The sequence below is a fragment of the Prionailurus bengalensis genome, chromosome A2 (genome assembly GCF_016509475.1).
Source record: "Prionailurus bengalensis isolate Pbe53 chromosome A2, Fcat_Pben_1.1_paternal_pri, whole genome shotgun sequence".
NCBI classification, from domain to species: Eukaryota; Metazoa; Chordata; class Mammalia; order Carnivora; family Felidae; genus Prionailurus; species Prionailurus bengalensis.
Window position 1 is genome coordinate 155,381,942 of NC_057348.1, and position 20,214 is coordinate 155,402,155.

Genomic DNA, 20,214 nt, shown 5'->3' on the forward strand with positions numbered 1-20,214 from the left:
ACTGAGCCCTACCAGTAGACCAGAAGTAAGTCTGAATACATAGCTAGGAGATGGGAAAAAGCAGCTGAGAAGAACAACTAGGGTGTAGGAGGTTGAATGTGGATTCAGGGTTTCTGCATATTTTTGTACAAAATAAACCCTAATGCAAATAGCACCCTCTAGATTTGTGCAGTGTACAACCTGGACAACATTTACAGTGGCCCTGTGTGTGGTACAATACCAAGGCTTCAGATCTTGGCCTAAATGACAGAAAGGCCTTCTTCCCTTGGCTCCTAATCAAAACAGTCCTTTCTTCTTAGTCTTGCTCCTGCCACATCTGCTAAGTTGTAGCATCTGCGCCCCCATGCTCTTTGCAGCACCGTTCGCGGTAGCCAAGACACGGAAACAACCCAAGTGTCCAAAGATGGATGAGTGGATGAAAAAATACGAAGGAATATTATTCTGTCTTATAAAGAAGGAAATCCTGCCATTTGCAATCACAGGGATGAACCTGAAGGACATGATGCTGTACTGGACCATCACTGCATGATTCCACTCTTGTGATGTTTCTGAAGGATCAGACCCCTAGAAGCAGAGAACACGGGGGTGGCTGCAGGGGCTGGAGGGTGGAGGAAACGGGGAGTTGCTATCCAATGGCTACAAAGTTGCAGTCCTACAAGATGAGTAAGTTGGCAAAACCTGTTGTACCATAAAGTGCCTGCAGTTAACAGTGTGAAATTGTACACTCCAAAACCCATTTGTTAAGAGAGTAGATCTCATGTTAAGTGTTCTTACACACACACACACACACACACACACGAAAGACACAAGGAAATTCTGGGAGGTACTGATGTGCCCGCTCCCTTTGTTGTGGTAAAGGTATGACGGGGAGTTTGCCTGTGTCCAAACCCATGAAATCGTGAGTTAAATGTGTGCCATTCTCCATCAGTTATAGTTCAATAAAATTGTTAAGAACGTTACAGGAAGCTTGGCGAGGTGTGGATAAGAATTCAACTCTTCTGCCTAAGAATATTCCAGAATGGAAAGTTTAAAGAATCAAAGCAAGTAATAAAAGCAATGATGAATGAAGAGACTAAATATACAAACGGGTGCCTGGGTGCCTCAGTCAATTAAGCATCTGACTCTTGGTTTTGGCTCAGGTCACCATGTCTCAGTTGGTGAGTTTGAGCCCTGCATCAGGCTCTGTGCTGAGAGCCTGGAGCCTGCTTGGTATTGGTATTCTCTCTCTCTGTCTCTCTCTCTCCCTCCCCCCCTCTCTCCCTCTCTCCCTGTCCCTCCCCCACTTTCACAAGCTTCCTCTCTCTCTCTCTCTCAAAATAAATAAATAAACTTAAAAAAAAACCCAAGGAAACCAAAAGTAAGCCCTTTCCTGTTAGTTTTGCACTCAAGCCCTTGCTCTGTGCCCAGTCCTTTTTGGGTTGGCACCACTGTTGTTCTAATTTCCAGTGATTTTGTGTGTCTGCCCACTTGGACTTTGGCATCCCCACTGCAGGCTCCAAGGGAGCAGAGACTGGTCTGTGTGAACTGCACGCAGCAGGCCCGTGAGTCCAAAGCCAGCAGCCACCGGGCAGGACCCAGGTGGGCACAGACCGCTGAAGGCGGGTTTCCATAATAGGACTTCCAGAAAGAAGGGAGGGACGGAGGGAATCGAACAGGGGAGCAAATGCATTCTGCTTCCCCCCCTGCCTTTGTTCCATTTTTGTGATTTCTGGAAACAATGAACAAACGAACCGCCTGTTATTCCAGCCTTTCTGCTAACCACCCCCTCTTCCTTTTCCCTCTGTCCCCCATTCGTCTGTGTCCTGTCACCAGTGGGAGGAGGTCATTCAAACCAGGACCTCCCACCTGGGCTTAGAAAATGGTCTCTCTTTCCCCACGTCTGTCTCGGATCTGTCTTCCCCTTCCCCCTTCGCGTCCTCACACACAGTCTTGTGATCTTAGAGACGCCTTCAAGGGGGAAAGTGTTGTATGCGCTGCCGTGGGAGACGATGGGTGTGGGGGGAAGGGACAGGGAGTCTATGGAAATTGCCAAGTGACAGTTTTGCCTGTTATCTGGTTGCCAAGGTAATTGTGAATCTTCATCTTTGCTGCTCTGACCAGTCATGGCCAGTGAGGACGGGGGTTCTGCGCCCACCCACAGCATCTGGCTGAGTTCTCAGCCATGAAGACCCCCACCCCTGCTCCCTCTCTCTCTCTCTCTCTCTCCCGTCCCCTGACATGTCAGGAAGCAGCTGACTGTCACCGTTGCTCTTTGAACAGAGGGGCGGCTTGTTAGAGCCTTCTGTATATTTGGGGGGAGAAAGTATCACATCTGCATGTGTGAGCACTTGCGTTCAGATAAAGGTCAGGGATTGTGCCCTGCAGATGTTCAAACAGCAGAAATCCAGTCTGTTCAGGGGCGCCTGGGTGGCTCAGTCATGATCTCGTGGTTTGTGGGTTCGAGCCCCCTGTCGGGTTCTGCACTAACAGCCTGCTTGGGACTCTCTCTCCCTCTCTCTCTGCCCCTCCCCTGCTTGTGCACTCCCCCCCCCTTCTCTCTCTCTCTCTCTCTCTCTCTCAAAATAAATAAACTTAACAAAACTCAGTCTCTTCAAGCCCTGAGCACTCTTGTCTTCAAAAGAAAGAAAAAGTGGGGCACCTGGGTGACTCAGTCGGTTAAGCATCTGACTTCGGCTCAGGTTATGATCTTGCAGTTTGTGGGTTCGAGCCCCACATCGAGCTCTGTGCTGACATCTCAGAGCCTGCAGCCTGCTTCCGATTCTGTGTGTGTGTGTGTGTGTGTGTCTGCCTCTCCCCTGCTCACATTCTGTCTCTCTCAAAAATAAACATTTTAAAGAGAGAGAGAGAGTGAAGGTGCCTACCCCTCATGGTTTCCTAGCTGTTTTTCTGCTAAAGGATCCCATTCGTTGAGAAGATAGAGACGCACGCCTCTTCTGGCAGCTGTAACCCACCTCTCCCGGGAAGGTGTTCTCCATTCTGTCTTCGCCAACCACCACGAGAAACGAAGATTCTTCTTTTGTTCATTTTCCCCTCCTCCCTTTACACTCCTAGCTCACCGCCTCCCGTGCTCCCACCTACACACAGAACAAGGAAAAGGTATTTGCAATGGTCTTTTTTTAAAAAAGTCTTGCAAGAGTTTTTGGCAGTATTTTCAATTTCCTGCCAATATGTCTTTATTTGGCTATTTCCGCTTCCTTCTCCTTGTCTTCTAGATTTTCTAGGGAATACGTGGTTTTTTTTCTTTAGAAGAGAAATCTGCTGCTAATAGAAATTCAATGGGGAAAACCGTAGGCATGATTTAGGATCATCTGGAGATCCTCATTTGTCTAATAACAATTTTATGGCACTTTATAATTTATGCATGCATACATTATCTCATGTGACAACAGAGCCACCAATGGCATTGCCTGACTTCCAGAATCATTGACAAGTCTTTCTTCTTTCTTCCTTTCCCCCAGCCCTCTTTCCAGTCTCCTAACATGAGGATATGCTAACAGAGTATCTGTGGGTTTTAAACAAATACTATATTAAGACGATGTGTTTTAAAATGAAAGCAGCTCATAGTATATCTACTACAAAGTATATCTATTTCATTTTGAAAAGCACTTATCTGCCAAGAGGAGAAGATAAGGATCCCTTGACCCTAACATCTCTCTTTCACAGGGAGAAGGGTAGACAGATTTTGTAACTTGTATTGACTTTCGGAGACATTTATTGATCTGGTCACCATTATATAGAAGTTAGAACTTGACTTTACTTTCAGCTAGTAGCTGAAAGTGGGTTTTTTCCTGCTCTTTTCCTTTCTTCATTAGCATCATCTGAGAGTGTTTAGATTCATGGGTCTTTTCCAATGCCCATATTCTAAAAAAAAAAAAATGAGGCAAAGGGGACTCGGGAATTAACGAGAGTCCCTCAAAGAGAGAGGGGCAAACCTGGGACTCAAACTCAGTTCTCCTGGCCCTGAACATTGCTTTTCTAGAATTTAAAAAAATCATGTTTAAATCATTTTAGGAGACAATTGGAACAAATTTGAACACTGGCCGGATTATCTGTGTATGTTCAAAAATCACTGTGAACTATCTTAGGTGTGTTCATGGTAATGTGACTGTGTCTTTCTAAAAAGACCTGAAATTTGTAGGCAGACCTTGAAACAGTTATGGCTGAAATGACAAGATGTCTGGAATCTGCTACAAAACAATACAGGAGGTGAGGAATTTAGCAGGGGTGCAGATAAACAAGATAGATCATGAGTGGATCATTGAAGCTAGGTTCTGGGTATATAGGGATTCTTCACACTATTTTTTTCTATTTTTATATATGTCTGCCATTTCCCATAATAAAAAATTTTAAGTAAATAATAAAAATTGAAAACATGTTTAAACCAGGTACTACCTTCCCAGACAAATAACAGAGCGGAAGATCCTGACTTCGGGGTTTGCATCCAGTGTCTGCTGGGAACCAACCCATCAAATCTCAAAATAATTTGCAGGACAGACATCAGGATTGAGAGAGCAGCTAAATATTCAGCCACAAATGGGTCATTGGTGAGGGAAGCCAAGAATCCCCTGGAAAGGCAGGGAGCATGTCACTGAGTTGCCAAAAATAAGCCCAGCTTCTGACAGATGTCCCCTTTGAGAAAAGCACAACTGTGCTCTCCTTGTCTGTGGAGTCAGCACCAAGGACCCCCCAAAATAACACCAACAATGCTCTGTTGGAGAGCCAAAGAATAACAAAAGACGTTTTTAGTTCCTTCCTCCACATGCCGGTTGGTCGGACCCTCCTTCACAGAGCCTTCTCAGAAAGAAGCATTCTTGGGCACCATTAGTGGGTGGGTAAATCAGTGGAGGCTCTTTAGAGACCAATTTAACAGTGTCAAAATTTTGGAGACACAGCAATTCTGTTTCTTGTAATTTTCCTGCAGCTGCATTCATGTACAGATATTTACATGAGGACATCCACTGCAACATTGTTCGCTACAGCAAAAACCGTAAACAAGTTCACATTCTTTCTTGGGTAATGGCAAGAGTGAATATGCCCATATTCATGCATGGTGTTCCATGCAGCCATTAAAACCACCAAGGTCAATCTGAGTGCTGCTACAGAGAGATGTGCAAGATAATGCACTGAGTAAAAACACTAGACATGTGCTTTGGTCCTGTAGGAGACCAGCTGTTTCTGGAAGGTGTGTAGGATTATCTTTGGATGCAGTTGAGGCTCACCCTGGGCTGAGGGAGGGGAGCTGACAGAGATGATGTTCCATCCCAGGTCTGCCTCATTGCAAAGCTTGTGCCTCCAAATTTTTAAAATTTTTTTTTTCATGTTTATTTATTTTTGAGACAGAGAGAGACAGAGCATGAATGGGAGGGGGGCAGAGAGAGAGGGAGACACAGAATCGGAAGCAGATTCCAGGCTCTGAGCCATCAGCCCAGAGCCTGACGCGGGGCTCAAACTCACGAACCGTGAGATCGTGACCTGAGCTGAAGTCGGACGCTCAACCGACTGAGCCACCCAGGCGCCCCATTGTGCCTCCAAATTTTAATGCCTCTTCGTGTCGACACAGTTGGTCTTCTGAAATTCTGGTGGCAGATGCTTTGAAGATTCAGCCACTCTTCTGCTATGCTCCCCACTTTGTTGGCCCCTTGTGCCCCAGAGCTCTCGCTAAAGGAGTCCCTAAGTTCTGGGACCAGAAAGAGCAAGCAGAGTTCACACTCCTCTGGAGAAATGAGGACCATCTGGCTACCGCCAGCCACTAGGGGCTTGGCTTCCTGAATTCTCACTCTGCAGGAGGGATGCAGTGTCCTCTTACTGTTCCCCCCCCCCCAGGGATTTCTTTGGAGGCAAGATAGGAAAAGCCTGCCCCAGGACTTGTCCACTTACCGTCTTTGGTCTGCAAGAACCTGTGCATGACCCCTACAAGGCTCTTTCTGCTTTGGTGTCTTTTTTCTTTTCCGTCTTTCTTTTTTTCAGGAGAGATTAAATGAAGCTTAAAACCTCCGTAGAAGACGGTCAAAGAAGACATGATAGAGAAGAACTGCTTTAAAGTCATTACCGCCTTTCTTCAAAATATGGAATTACTGCGTCCGACTTGTCTAAAATCAGAAGGATCCTCAGTTTTTACCTTCTGGAAGTCAGCCTTGAGTCTCTGAGGTTGATCTGTCTTAACCATCAGACTCAACGTGCAATTATGTAAGCCATTCAAGAGCCATTCAAGAATGGAGGTAAGGTGATAGTGGTGTGGACTCCTACAGGGATCTGCTAAAGACAGAATGAGAAAATCTTTCACGTACAGGCTGAAAACAAGTTCAGACATCGTGTGGAGAACCGGTGCTGCTGTGGTCAGGGTGGGGGTCCAGCCATGAGCCCGAGCCTGCCCAGCTGCTTTGCTCTTGAAGCCCCTGTAACCAGCATGTGCAGGTGGTAACTTAGTAACAGCCCTGCACAGGTAGAGAAGCCATCCTTAATTGATAAGAATTGATTACGCAGGGCTTTCAAGTCTTTGCAGAAAGAGACCTCAGGCAGGGGATCTTAACCTTGACTGGGAAGAGAGGAGAGAGACGTGATATCGAAAATTCTGTGCTGAGAGGACAGCAGGGTGAAGGGAAATTTCCAGCTGGAATTCCTCCTCTGTGTCCCCCACCCCCCATCGTTCTTCCTGGCTGCTCAAGCAATCAGACAATGGGTGGAATCAGTGAAAAGGTTCCCTTCAGCAATCCAGATTCTTTAATTTTACTCTAAGTAATGATTTCCTGTCACTTTGTTCCCCGCTCCGGGCTCTTGCGTTTCAAAGTGTGGCAAACTGGGCATCATTTTCGATAGAGAGCTGACTAATGTAGATCGTAGCCTAATGATCGCTTCCTGGACTTTGCATGCCATCCTTCTATAAATACAGCCTGGTATCATTTTGGCTTTTCAGCAATGGCACTCCCTTGCTGCACCCCTCCCGCTGTGGTCAGCCATGACCTCTGTCGTCTCTTTGTGTTGCACCTGTGCCTAATCTGTACCCCCCCCATCCCCCAACCTTGTTTTTCCATTACTGGCTTCTCTGTCTCTAAATTTACCACCTTCCATATTCCCGCTCATAGACAATACAACATGAGATTAGCAGAAGCCAGAACTCTTCAAACTATGTTCTCTTTCACTATTGTCTAGGAAGAAAGAGACATCTTCAAGTTGGAAAGAGTAGAAGTAAATAAAGGGTGGTGGAGAAACTACCACCATGTACAAAAGGGGCAGCACCTGTTACGGTGAAGGAGCCCACACTACAAAGCCCTGGGATCAGGGGCCGGCTCCATTTTTCAATAACCGTATGACCTTGGACAAGCCATTGAACCTCTTTGAACTTCAGTTTCCCTTCCTATAAAAGGATGCACTTTGACTCCTTCATCTCTAAGCTACCTTTTAAAGACTCAGACTTCAATACTCTCCCGTAAAATAAGCTTGTTACTGGGCCCCTTTTTGAACATATAAGGCTTTTTGGAGTTCAAGAGTCAGGTGGAAAAGACAAAGCCTGGCTTCATGTTCTAAATCTTAGGATATTTTGTTGATCTCATTATGTCTGACACATTATGGAAACAAAAGCATGGGTGTATCCCACCTACTTCCAAAGCTTACATTCTGAAAGAAAAAAAGAAAAAAAAAAAGGAGTGAGAGGAAAGCTTCTCCCATCAGGACATTTTAGTTATCTCTCAGTTCTGGCACTTTCTACTCATGAGAGCAACCAGAGGTATTATTAGGGAAAAGTGAGCCTGCCCTGTGGCTTTCATCTCCAATTCTAACATAGCTGACTGGACGGTCTTCTTCTCAGTTCTTGGCATCTTTTGACAATCAGCTTGGCCTCTTGGTACTACAGGTATCATTCAGGCCCTTCATACGTTCAGCATCAAAAGATCAGAAGAATACTAACATGTATAGATTCTTCATATCCACAAGGGAGAAGATTTAAAACACCCTGGGATGAAGATTCTCAGCAGGTGGCTGTGTTTAATAGTGGTAGATGTTCAGGGTCACAAAGGCCTATTCCATTGCCTCATCCTACAGAATTTGGTAAAAATCAGAAGAAACAATAATTGATGTGAGTGCAGACCCTGGCCCTTAAGAGTCAAGAATAGCTTCCTTGTGCTTATGAAGACCACTCTCCACAAATATTGTTTAAAGTTCAAACAACTTTGTCTTGGGATGTGTCAAGAAGTTGTACTATGATCTGACAGTCACAGTGGGTAATTTTTGAGGAATCATGAAAGAGATAAATAAGATTGGATAAACCATCATATGGGATCCCAACCATGGAAAATCAGCTCGATGTCAATGCCAGGCTATAATCAGTAAGTTAGATTTATTTAAAGGGGGAGAAGCCTGTGAAGTTTAGAAGAGTGCCAGGGGCATCAGGTCCAGCATCTGCATACTGAGAAGTTGTACCATACAAGCTGTGTGTGTGTGTGTGTGTGTGTGTGTGTTTCTTTAATGGGTAACTTGGCTGGCAAATTTCAGGGGCTATTGTAGATGAAGTGTGTGTGTACTTCAGAAAATCTTTTTGAAACGTCATCCATAAGAGCTTTGTGGGTAAGATGGAGAAATAAGGGATGCAGAATTTTCCAGTGTATTTTCAGTTTGTGGTTGATTACCCGTAAGTTTTTTTAAATATATTTTTAGAGAGATAGGGATAGAGACCATGCAAGCAGGGGAGGGGAAGAGAGAGAGGGAGAGAGCGAGAGAGAGAGCGAGAGAGAGAGCGAGAGAGAGAGAGAGAGAGAATCCCAAGCAGGCTCTGAGCTGCCAACACAGAGCCCGATGTGGGGCTCAAAATCATGAAACTGTGAGATCATGACCAGAGCCGAAACCAAGAGTCAAACGCTTAACCAACTGAGCCACTCAGGTGCCCCTGATTACCCATAAGTTTTATGAATGGCTCTGGGTCGACATGGAGTGGTGGGTAGTTACTACTGGAGCTTCTGTCTTAGTCTCAATTCTTCTAACATCATTGTTGGGAAGAACAAAAAAGATATGCGTGTCAAATTTGCCAGTGACCTGAAGCCAGGAAGGATTACTAACGTAGTCATTGACAGCATCAAATTCAAAGTGATTTTGATAGGATTTAACCTTGAGCTGAAATGAAAAATACAAAGTCCTACATTTTGGGTTCAAGATCAGTTGCACACACGCAGAATGGAGGCGATGAGGCTTGGCAGATATCCACATGAAAACATCTTAGTATTTCAGTTGGCCACAAGCTTAATGTGATGTAGGGTTAAAACTAAGCCAATGCAGTTTTCAGATTCTTTTACCAGAAGTAAAATGTGCAGGCACGAAGGATTTTTTCACCCTACATTTTATGTTGGTCAAAGATCTGGTGAACCATGTTAAATATTTGACCTTTGCAGTTTTAAGAGAGTCACTGAATTAGGCTGTACATAGACGAGAGTGTCTTGGATGAGAATAACCATAACACATGAAAAAAAATGGGATTTCTTTTTATTACTATTTAACCAAAATTTATTGATCATTAATTATGTGCCAGGCACTATAATAATCCTCAGAAATCCTCGTAAACAGACACACACAGTGTGGTCCTATTGTCAAGGTGCTGACAATCTCGAAGAGAATCAAAGGCATATGAAGGAAACACTACAGAGTGGTGAGCATTGGAGGGTCAGATGTGAGTAATTCTGGTTAGAAGGATCAGGAAGAGGTTCACGAAGGCTCAGAGGAAGTGAACTTTGAGAACCATAACTTTTTGAAGCTGGAAAAAACCTGTGTTGTTGTTGTTGTTGTTGTTGTTGTTTTGTTGTTTCTAATGCTTATAAAGCAAGGAGATGGCTTCTCCTCAAGGGTCACTTTGGTTCCAAGACTCTTTGATGTGACACAGCTCCCTCTTAGATCTGAGGATTGGGCCCTGTGCTACAAGGCCCACATAGCTAGCTGCAGTCTTAGAGTTAGAATTCTATGGCCATGAAGTCCTGCTGAATTTTATCCAATTGTCTTTTCCTGTGGGCCAATTTTTTCCTAATTGCTAAACCTTATTTTGCATGATTTTCTGGTAGAATTCAGCTGGTCTGCCAAATTTAGTATTGCCTTACAATTCGACAGGCACACACTCAATTCCTTTGTCCAGATCACAAAGCCTATGACCAGAATAGATCCACCCTCAACCCAGAGCAGGTGGCTTTACCACTAGGTATGTCCCAGGCCACTCTCCAAGGATTCTTGCCAAGGACATGATGGATGTGAAAAGACCTCAGGCTCGTGAGTGAAGGAAAAATAGGCTGGGCTGGAAATTCTATGACACTGAGAAAAGGTGGCCTTGAAAATAAATAATCATACTGATCTCAGTGAGGTAAGTGTATATGGCTTTGACCCTCTTAAAAATAGAGGAAGGAAGGACACCTGGGTGGCTCAGTTGTTGAACGTCTGACTCTTGATTTTGGGTCAGGTCATGATCTCATGGTTGTGGGATCCAGCCCTGTGTCAGCCTCCCCCTCTTCCCCCCCCCCCCCCCCGCCCCGCTCCAGCATGAAGCCTATTTGGGATTCCCTCTCTCCCTCTCTCTCTGACCCTCCCCCACTCCCTCTCTCTCTCTCTCTCTCTCTCTCTCTGTGTTTCTAACAAAGGAGAGGAGGGGAGGGGAGGGGAGGGGAGGAGAGGGAAAAGATAGCTTCTATAGTGTGTTAGCTTGAAATACCTGTGCCCTGCTGTTTGCATGGTGGGAGGGTCCCCAGAAGTTATTGACTGGGGCTTCAGAATCAAAATTTGCATCTAGAAGCTTCTTTGTCATTGGATCTATCTTTCTATGCTGAGATGATAACTCTCCATAGTGGATTGTCCCCCACAGCTCTTTCCTTTTGTCTTCATTTGCTCTGGCTTCATTAGAATCCCTGTGGTCCAAAGAGCTCCTAATTCCACTTGGAATTTCCTAGAATCTGGATGATTCTTTCCACATTCTATAATCTTCTCTTTATCTACATCATGTCTTGTTTTGCTATTGATATAAACCAGGTCATTAATACTCTTTACCATGGTTAATTTTATGCATCAGTGTGATTTGGCCACCCAGATATTTGGTCAAACATCCAGTCTGGAGATTGTTGTGAAGGTATTTTTTTCTCCTAACCTGAGTAAAGCAGATTATCCTCCATCATGGGTGAGCCTCATCCAATCAGTTAAAGACCTAAATAGAAAGCAGAGTGAGGTCCCCAGAAGGAAGATGGAATTCTGCCTTAGACTGCCAAGGAATTGAGCTGCAAGGTTAACATTTCCGTGGGTCTCCAGCCTGCAGGTCTATCCTGCAGATTTTGGACTTGCCAGCCTCCACAAACTTGTGAGTGAATTCCTTACAATCTCTCCCGCTCTCACTGGCTCTCTCTTTCTCTCTCAGAAGGATAGAGATATACCTTATTGGTTCTGGTTCTCTATAGAACCCTCATACACTCTTTAAACTGGAGGATGAGTAGATCAAGCCTGCACTCAGTTTTTCCTTAGCCCCCAGAAATAATCTCAGCCCCTGCTTGACAGGATAATCATGTTCCAAACATGAACCTCCTCACTTTCCACTCTTACAACATGCAAGCAATTACCTGGGCTTGCACGTGCCCTTACCTCTTACCCTCAAACTAAGAAAAGATGACCCTTCTCCTATTGTGAGTTAGTCCCTCCCCCTGTGCTCCTGAGCTGAATGAACCCTTCTCTTCTTCCCCCAAACCAGAACCTAGCTCCATCTATCACCACCTCTCTCCAGCACCCACAGACTTGCATCCATCTCCTTCCCAAGGACCTAAAAGTGGGTTCAGATTATTTCCCATATTTTACAAAAGGAAGCAAAACAACATCTCCTTGAACCCCAAGTGGCACCTTATCTCTTTCCTTCCCTTCACAGCCAAGTGATTCCTCCCCCTCACTCTCTAGCTGCTGTATTCTGACCCCCGCCTCCCACTGTGCCATGAAATCCACTCCACCAAAGACATGGTGGCCCCTGGCTGCCAAGTTCAGAGAGCCTTTTGGTCCTGACTTGGGCCTCTCTGAAGCTGCTGACACTGACCACTCCCCTTCCTGGGCCTCCCCACCCCCATATCCCATGACTTCATTCCCAAAGTGAAGGAGTCAAACCACTGGTGGCAGAAGGGGTAATTTTAGATGCTGTAAGACCACAACCAGGGCTGGGGACACTGTGTAAAATCTTTCCCTCTGGATTTCAGCCCTGCCTCAGCACAAAATAAAATGTGAGTTGCATAGTGAGAAAATAAATTCTCTCTTAATCCTCTTTCATTTCTTCTGATTGAAGCAAAGAAAAGGTCTCTGTTCGGAATTAGTGTGTCTTTAACACTTTTCTAAGGCTTGCTCATTTTCCTTTTCTAAAATTAAAAAAGAGCAGTCTCAGACCTGGAGCCTTCTCTGGCCAACAGTCACCAACGGGAATGTAGAAATAGGGTTTTCTTGATTTCCTTTTGTAGTTATTTTTAGGATACTAACTTAAAAAAAAAAGGAGTACTGTCTTTTGGTGGCAAGGGATATTACTTTATCATTTATTATATAAATGATATATATATCATTTAAATATATATAATTTATAATATTATATTATGCATTTTCTTTCAAATAATCTCATAAAAAATTAATCAAAGTTGAGGTGAATTGAGAAAAAGCCTGAGAAAACCAATAGGCCAGGTGAGAAAGGACTAGGATATACAAATGCCTGGGGTCTGGGAAACGTTGCTTTCCATGCCAGTGTTTCTCAGGACTCTGACGTAGGCTCTCATCTCCTCCTTTGTGATTTCTCATCTAGTCACATAGATTGGATATAATGTTGACTCCATTATCTCTGTCTGTAGCTGTCTCCTGAGCTGTTAATGCAGATTTAACCATCTATGGGATATCCTCACTAGATAGCTCACAGCCCTGCTAGATTCATCATTTTCTAAACTATACAAGCCATCATCATCCTTTCCTTCCCATATTTACTACCCCCAAAGAATGGCACCAGTTTGTTATCTAAGCTGGAAAACTGGGAGTCATCCTTAGACCCTCCTTCTCCCTCATCACTGCTCAGCCACTGGGGTGAGTGATGGAATCTTCTTTTATTATTCAACCTGAGTGGGCTCCCTCCTTTCCCTCCTCTCTGCCTGAAATCAGATGCATCATCTGTTGGAAGGGTATAATTGGCCTCCCTGCCTCCAATGTCATGCCCATCATGGGCAGTGCCACGAGGCCTTGGATCTGATGGTACCATTCTCGTCCTGAGCCTCAGGTTGCTGTTTTCAGCCACATAAGGAAACAAATAGGCCATATGAGGGCAATGACTTAACCTGAGGTCCACAAATTGGTCATAGGGGTATCTTGAGCCCACTGAAATTGATTGCAAACCTTTGTGCATATGGCTATAAATGCATTTTTCTAGGACAAGAGCCCATGACATCATCAGCTCCTCAGAGGGGTCTTTAAGACTAAGAGGAGAACCTCTTCTTGCCAAATTGAACCATCATGAGGATTAACAAGTAGATGGAGTGAGACTGGATGGCATTTAAGAGTCTCTCCTCCAGGGGGACCTGGGTGGCTCAGTCAGTTAAGCGTCTGGCCTTGGTTTAAGCTTAGGTCATGATCTTGTGGCTAGTGAGTTCAAGCCCCGCATTAGTGTCTCTGCTGACAGTGTGGAGCCTGCTTGGGATTCTGTCTGTCTCTCACTCTCTTTCTGCCCATCCCCTGGTCATTCTCTCTCTCTCTCTCTTTCTCTCTCTCTCTCTCTCTCAGAAGTAAGTTTAAAAACATTTTAAAAAAAGATTCTCTCTTCCAGCTTCAACCGGTCTTTCCCTGGGAACCTCCCCACCATCAGTACCCCTTACCCCATAAACACTTATCTTCTGAAGCCCTCAGCTTCTACCAAACTGTTTAGATAATAACATTAGCTGTTTTGGGTATCTCCATCTTAAATGTGCAAAGAAGATCACGTGGATAGATAGATGCCTCCCTAAAGGAAAAATGCAGAACTAGGATGCCAGAGACAAGTTGCAAGTAATATTCTTCAAAACTCCAGGTAGGTAGGGTACTTGTGGCTTTGGTGGGGGAGGGGGAGGAACACGTGTGCCTCTCCCTCAATGGTACAGAGGAGGCATTATGGGAAGTTCTGGAGATCATTATTATAACAAAAATAACTGCCATTTACTGAGTTCACTGTTGCCAAGTGCTGTGCAAAGCCCCTCTATGACGTAAGTACTAGTGTTGTCCTTTACCAGATGGAGACGCTGAGGCTTGAGTAATTAAGTATCTTACCCACAGTCGCAAGGCAGGAAAGAGGCAGGGCTAGAATTCAAACACAGATCTGTTTGGCCCTGACCATGCCGTTATGCTCACAAGAGCACGACTGATTTTTCAAAGTTTCTTATATCTGCCACGTAAACCGTAAAACAAACGTCGCAGTTCACCTTGTGCTGTGGTATGAAAATTGCAAATATCTCATCAAGCTAGAAAATAAAACTCTACACTTCTTTTTGTGTTATTTTTTAAGTGTTTTACTTCTGATTATTTATTTATTTTTTTTTTTGAGAAACAGGAGAGTGCAAGCAGGGGAGGGGCAGAGAGAGGCAGAATCCCAAGCAAGCTCTGCGCTGTCTGCACAGAGCCCAACGTGGGGCTTGAACTCATGAAACTGGGAGATCATGACCTGAACCGAAATCAAGAGTCAGACACTTAACCAACTAAGCCACCTTGAAGCTCTACACTTCTATATTCAAAAACTCTGTACTCCATCCGCACCCCCCCCATCCTCAAACATTTCATTCAGACTATGTTTATGGGTGTTTTGAGGGTAGCAGGTGGAGAGACCAAGTTGCTTGCTCAATTAATGATTAGATGATGGCACAGGGACAAACTCTGAATCACAGGCTTTCATGCAAAGGTTTCTGCAGCGGCCTCCTTAGCCCTCAGGAATAGCATACAGGAATGCAGGAGCAGGTCAGCCATGCAGGCCTGCACGAGGCAGTCCGGACCCAGCTGACCTCTCCCTCACATCCCCCTGGGGTTGCAGGGACCTTTGGGTTCAGAGAAAATGCTGGGTTTGTTGTCCACAAAACAGCAGCACTAATGCCCAAAGGTTGCCAAGATTTTCAGGGAGAACCCCCAAGCATCACAAAGGTCAGGCTAAACCTGGGGAAGCTCTGGAGCGAAAGGTTAAGATATCGGGACACAGGCATTCTGGAAAGACAACGTGAGGAAAACAGCCAGAGCTAGGGTGACAGAAGTGGTAATGATCACCCATCATTTATTGAGCACTTACTATGTGACTGGTACTGATCCAAGGGATTTAAATTTAATCATCACAACCATGGAAGACACCAAATTCATTGTTTTTCCTCCTGGACACACGGACCCCATTTCCCAGCCTGCCTTGCAGTCGGAGTAGCCGCGTGATTAGGTCTGGGTACCGTGGAATGTGCCTCACTTCTGGGTCTGGTCCGTAAGTCTCGCGTCTCCCATTCGGCCCATTCCCCTAATCCTATCTCTCCACCTAGCCGCTAGCAGAATCATAAAGTAGAGGGGACATGGACCCTTAGATGTCCACGTGGAAGGCTGCCCATTGATCCCCGCATTGACCATTACATGTGTGAAGTAAACCTTCATTATGTTAAGCCATTCAGATTTGAGGGCTTATCTGTTTTAGCAGTGGAGTCCCCTACAAAATGCCACAAGCCCATGAGTAGGGCTATTACTCTCATCACTTGCAAATGAGAATCTTCCAGCAGAAAACGCTCCCGAGGCCACAACTAGTAAGTGCCAGTGTCAGGATTCAAACCCAAGCCGTTCGCCCCCAGAGCCCATGCTGCCAGCTATCGGTTCTTTCCTATAACGGGTTATGGGAATTAAATGAGATCATGCACGCACAGGGCTAGCACAGTGACGCTAAATAAAGGTTGGGGGGGGGCGGGTAGGAAGGAATAGTTAATATGATAGAAGACAAAGCCTACAGGCTGGAATGATGGGCCAAAGCCAGGAAGAAATTTAATAGAGAAAAACAAAGGGCAGATTCTTAGAGGAAAAGGACCTGAAAGGTCATTGGCTGGAGCTTCTGATTAAATCCTTGACTAGATGGATTCCCTCCCTCCTGATTTTTGCTATTCTAGTCACACCTGTTTCTATCTGATTATCTCCAGGCGTGTGAAGAAATTACTGTATCTGTTTTAAAATCTTGTTAAATTCCAATTAGGTGGACAGGGCGGGCTTAGATTTTTTTAAACCCCAAGCTTTGAAAGCAAATGTCTCCGAAGCAGACTGGTATGTAATCCCAAGCGTGTGATCTTTGCTCGGGAAAGCGTTTCGTGAGTAAACGTCAGCGCTGTTCGGTATTGATCAGAACAGTCATTCTGAACGGGGTACCACTGTGAGCCCACAGGTGAGCTGGCCATTCCGTTCATTCGGTCGCCTGAAGAAACAGGCTCACTCAAGGGGCAAGTACGTATTCTTCTAGTCAAATAGAAGGCAGGTAATTAGGACTAATTTACTAGTTTTCCACGAGAGGAATGTTAGCGGGTTGGATACCTGGCAATGTTGCTAAAACCTCAGGCCGTCCGAAACGTTCAAGCTTTCAAAGACTCGGAGTAAACTATTTCCATCCCGTCCAGGAGAAAGCAAAGGGGGAGACTGAGTGAGTCGCCCTGTGATCACTACTAATTAAGACAATCTTTCGTTTAAAAAATTTGTTTTCTGTAAGTTTATTTCTTTATTTTGAGAGAGAGTGAGCACAAGTCTGGGAGGAGCAGAGAGGAGAGACAGAATCCAAGCTGGCCCGATGCAGGGCTCGAACTCACAAACCATGAGATCATGATGACCATGATGAGACTGAGTCTGAGGCTTAACTGACTGTGCCACCCAGATGCCCTGATACAATCTCTGTTCAACTGAGATAGGGATCAGAGCCCCTAGGAATGCTTCCTCTGGTGTTGCCCCAGGCCTCCTAAACTGCGGTCTCTGAGGACACAGCCTGGGAACCTGCTTAGCAAGGTCCTAAGATAGTTCTTATGCACATGTGAGCCTCTGGCTTAGAAAGAAAATACCCCTAAAGAAAATTCACCATTTAGGGGCACCTGGGTGGCTCAGTCGACTAGGCTTCTGACTTTGGCTCAGGTCATGATCTCATGATTTGTGAAGTTGAGCCCAGCGTCCGGCTCGGAGCCTGGAGCCTGCTTCAGATTCTGTGTCTCCCTCTCTCTCTGCCCCTCCCCTGCTCATGTTCTGTCTCTCTCTCTCTCTCAAAAATAAAATAAACATTAAAAAAAATTTTTTTTTTTTTTTTTTTTTTAAATTTTTTTTTTCAACGTTTATTTATTTTTGGGACAGAGAGAGACAGAGCATGAACGGGGGAGGGGCAGAGAGACAGGGAGACACAGAATCGGAAACAGGCTCCAGGCTCTGAGCCATCAGCCCAGAACCCGACGCGGGGCTCGAACTCACGGACCGCGAGATCGTGACCTGGCTGAAGTCGGACGCTTAACCGACTGCGCCACCCAGGCGCCCCAAAAAAAAATTTTTTTAAAGAAAATTCACCATTTGAAGCAATAACTTATGTTCTGCTAACATGCTGATCTGGGTTTTTTTTTTTTAAATGTTTTTATTTTTTGAGAGAAAGAGCGTAAGCGGGGCAGGGGTGGGAGGAGGGGGACAGAGGATCCAAAGCGGGCTCTGCACTGACAGGCTGACAGCAGTGAGCCCGATGTGGGGCTCACACTCAGCAGCCGCAAGATCATGACCTGAGCTAAAGTCAGACTCAGACAACCGAGCAACCTGGGTGCCCCATGCCGATCTGGTTTTATTAAAGTTTTCTATTTTTTATACAAAAAGTGTAACTGAGCAGAAAAAAGCATGTTGTTCAATACTCTATAGAAAGCCTCGTGGTTTGGATTATGAACACATGGCCAAGTCACCTTCCCACCACCCTGCTTCATTGGATGGCGGAGTGCCTAACAGAAAATTTACTTGGGAGGAAACAAGGATTCCACAACAGCTGCTGGGTGTGCGAGCCCACCCTCTAGTCCTAAGACACACCGCAGTGGGAATGACCAAGTCAAAATACAAAGTCCACATTCCTCCCCATCGCTTTTACTACGGGTCAATTAATGTCTGTTCAGCTGCCATCACCTGTGTGCACGAATATGTGTGCTCATTATACTGAACGAGAGGGACTCCTTCCTCGTGTGCCCCTTTGCTCTGTGGCCTAGTTTTTGCCTTGGGGGAAATCGTGGGCCGGTCTTAAGATTTTCCTGGTCCTTGCAATCACAAGAACTGATTTCTTTTCATAGTCAATATGTCCAGTCCATATAATAAGGCATTCCACCTTGAGCTCGGTTCCTCCTCCAGCTCTCCTGCCTGCAGTACAGGACCGGGGCAGGATGGCGGAAGGCTGCTGCTCTCTTTTCTCCACTCTCTCTGCCCCATTAGCCAGCTGCTGTTTCTGGTCCTGGTGAGGGTGGGGAAAGGGATTAGGGAAAAGGTATAGACTCTGGCCTTGGTAGAATTTCAAAGCTGATTACCTCACTCCAGGCTTTCTACTGTGGTTTCTCTTGAGATTCCCCAACAGAACCTCCCAGTGCCCTTCCAATGAGCCAGGCGATGGCTCCTCCCAAAAGCCATTGAAGCCTCCAACACTCGGGCTCTCATCTTCAGGAGCCCACCCTTCTGCTGGGTCAGTCTATCCTCCCAGGCAGTGCTCCTGGGCCAGGTCCCTTTGAAGATGGCTCCAGGCCATCTCCTTCTAGCATGTCACACACCTCTTCCACCAGGAAACATCAGTGCTCTATAGTTATTCGTGCAAGTGCACATTGCTTCCGGGGTAGTTCTCTCTCACCCTCTCCCCTCTCTTTGTCTCCCTCTCCCCCTCTCCCTGTCTTCTTTTCTTCTCTCCCTCTCCCTCTCTCCCCCTCCTCCCCCATCCTCCTCCCCCTCCTCCTCTCCCCTTCCCCCTCCCCCTCCTCCTCTCCCCTTCCCCTCTTCTGCCATCTCAAGCCTTTTGCTTTTACATTCTTCAGCCATGTATTATATACTAGTTCCCAATATACTAGCCCCAGAAACACGCCAGGCTGTCTGGGCAGTCCCTAGCAACCCCTGCTGACTTGAGAGGAGGACAAAGCATCAACATTCTCTCCAAAGGAATAGTCTCCTCCTTGGTTCTCCAAGGCCTTTCTTTCATAGGATGGACTAACTCTGGAAACACTCGTTTTCTTAATCTCGTAAGGTGTCCTACATGTGAACTAACACCCACTAGGACTTGTGGGATATGACATCTATTATATTGCTCTCTACCTTTGGGGATTCAGTGCAAACAAGCAGACCTCAGGAAAGACAGGATTAAACATTCTGTTATGTGTGTATAAGTATAGACGTGTCTGTGTGTGCCAAGTGGGCACAGGATAGAAGGGAAACTGATCAAGATGTTTTCTTGAGGAGACAGCATGAATGAGAATGGAATGAAGGCATGTGGCAAATATAAAGGGATGAAAATGTCCATGCTATTTTCTGGCATTTGTGTGGGACTCAAATCGGTGGGTGGAAAAGCAGAGAATCTTTGAAAATAGAGAATGCAAACAGGAGAAAACCGCTGAGGGAGTGGTAGAGGGGATAGAGAATTTCACAAAAACAAGTGGACAAAGAATTTCAAGAAATTAAATGAGCACTTTAGAGAAAGCCAGTAGAGAAGGGAAGCTTGCACCCCACGGCAGCCTCTGTGGTCCAGCTCCTTTGTGATCCTGGTGATCAGCCTGGCTTGGAGCCATTCTCCAGATGACCTGCCCAGTACATTACAGATGCTTGGGCACACTGTCTCTTATCATTGGTATGATCCATCTCTGTCTTCCCCGTCTCTGCTGGAAACCACTGGACTAGGTGATCTCAAAGGTCCAATACAGCTCTGAGAGTCCAGAAGCTGCTTTATGATTCAAAGACATCCCAGTTATGGACCCTAGCTCCACAATCTTCTCTCACAATGGCTGTATCCTGAGTAGAATCTGAGATTGCCCTTGGAAATGAAGCAGTGTCCCCTGTAAAGCAAAAAGCCTTTAACTTCTTATGAATGTTTATTTGTAAGGCAGAACCCAGCTGGGACTGGCCATCATCTGGAGCCTGCTGAGCCGTATTGGTCAAGGTAACATGGGCATCCAGGGTAGACCAGTATTGCCAAGGCCAGGCGCTGGAGCTGTGGCAAGCTAAGGGAACTTTCTAGTGTAAGTTATTTCAGAAAGCTAGAGA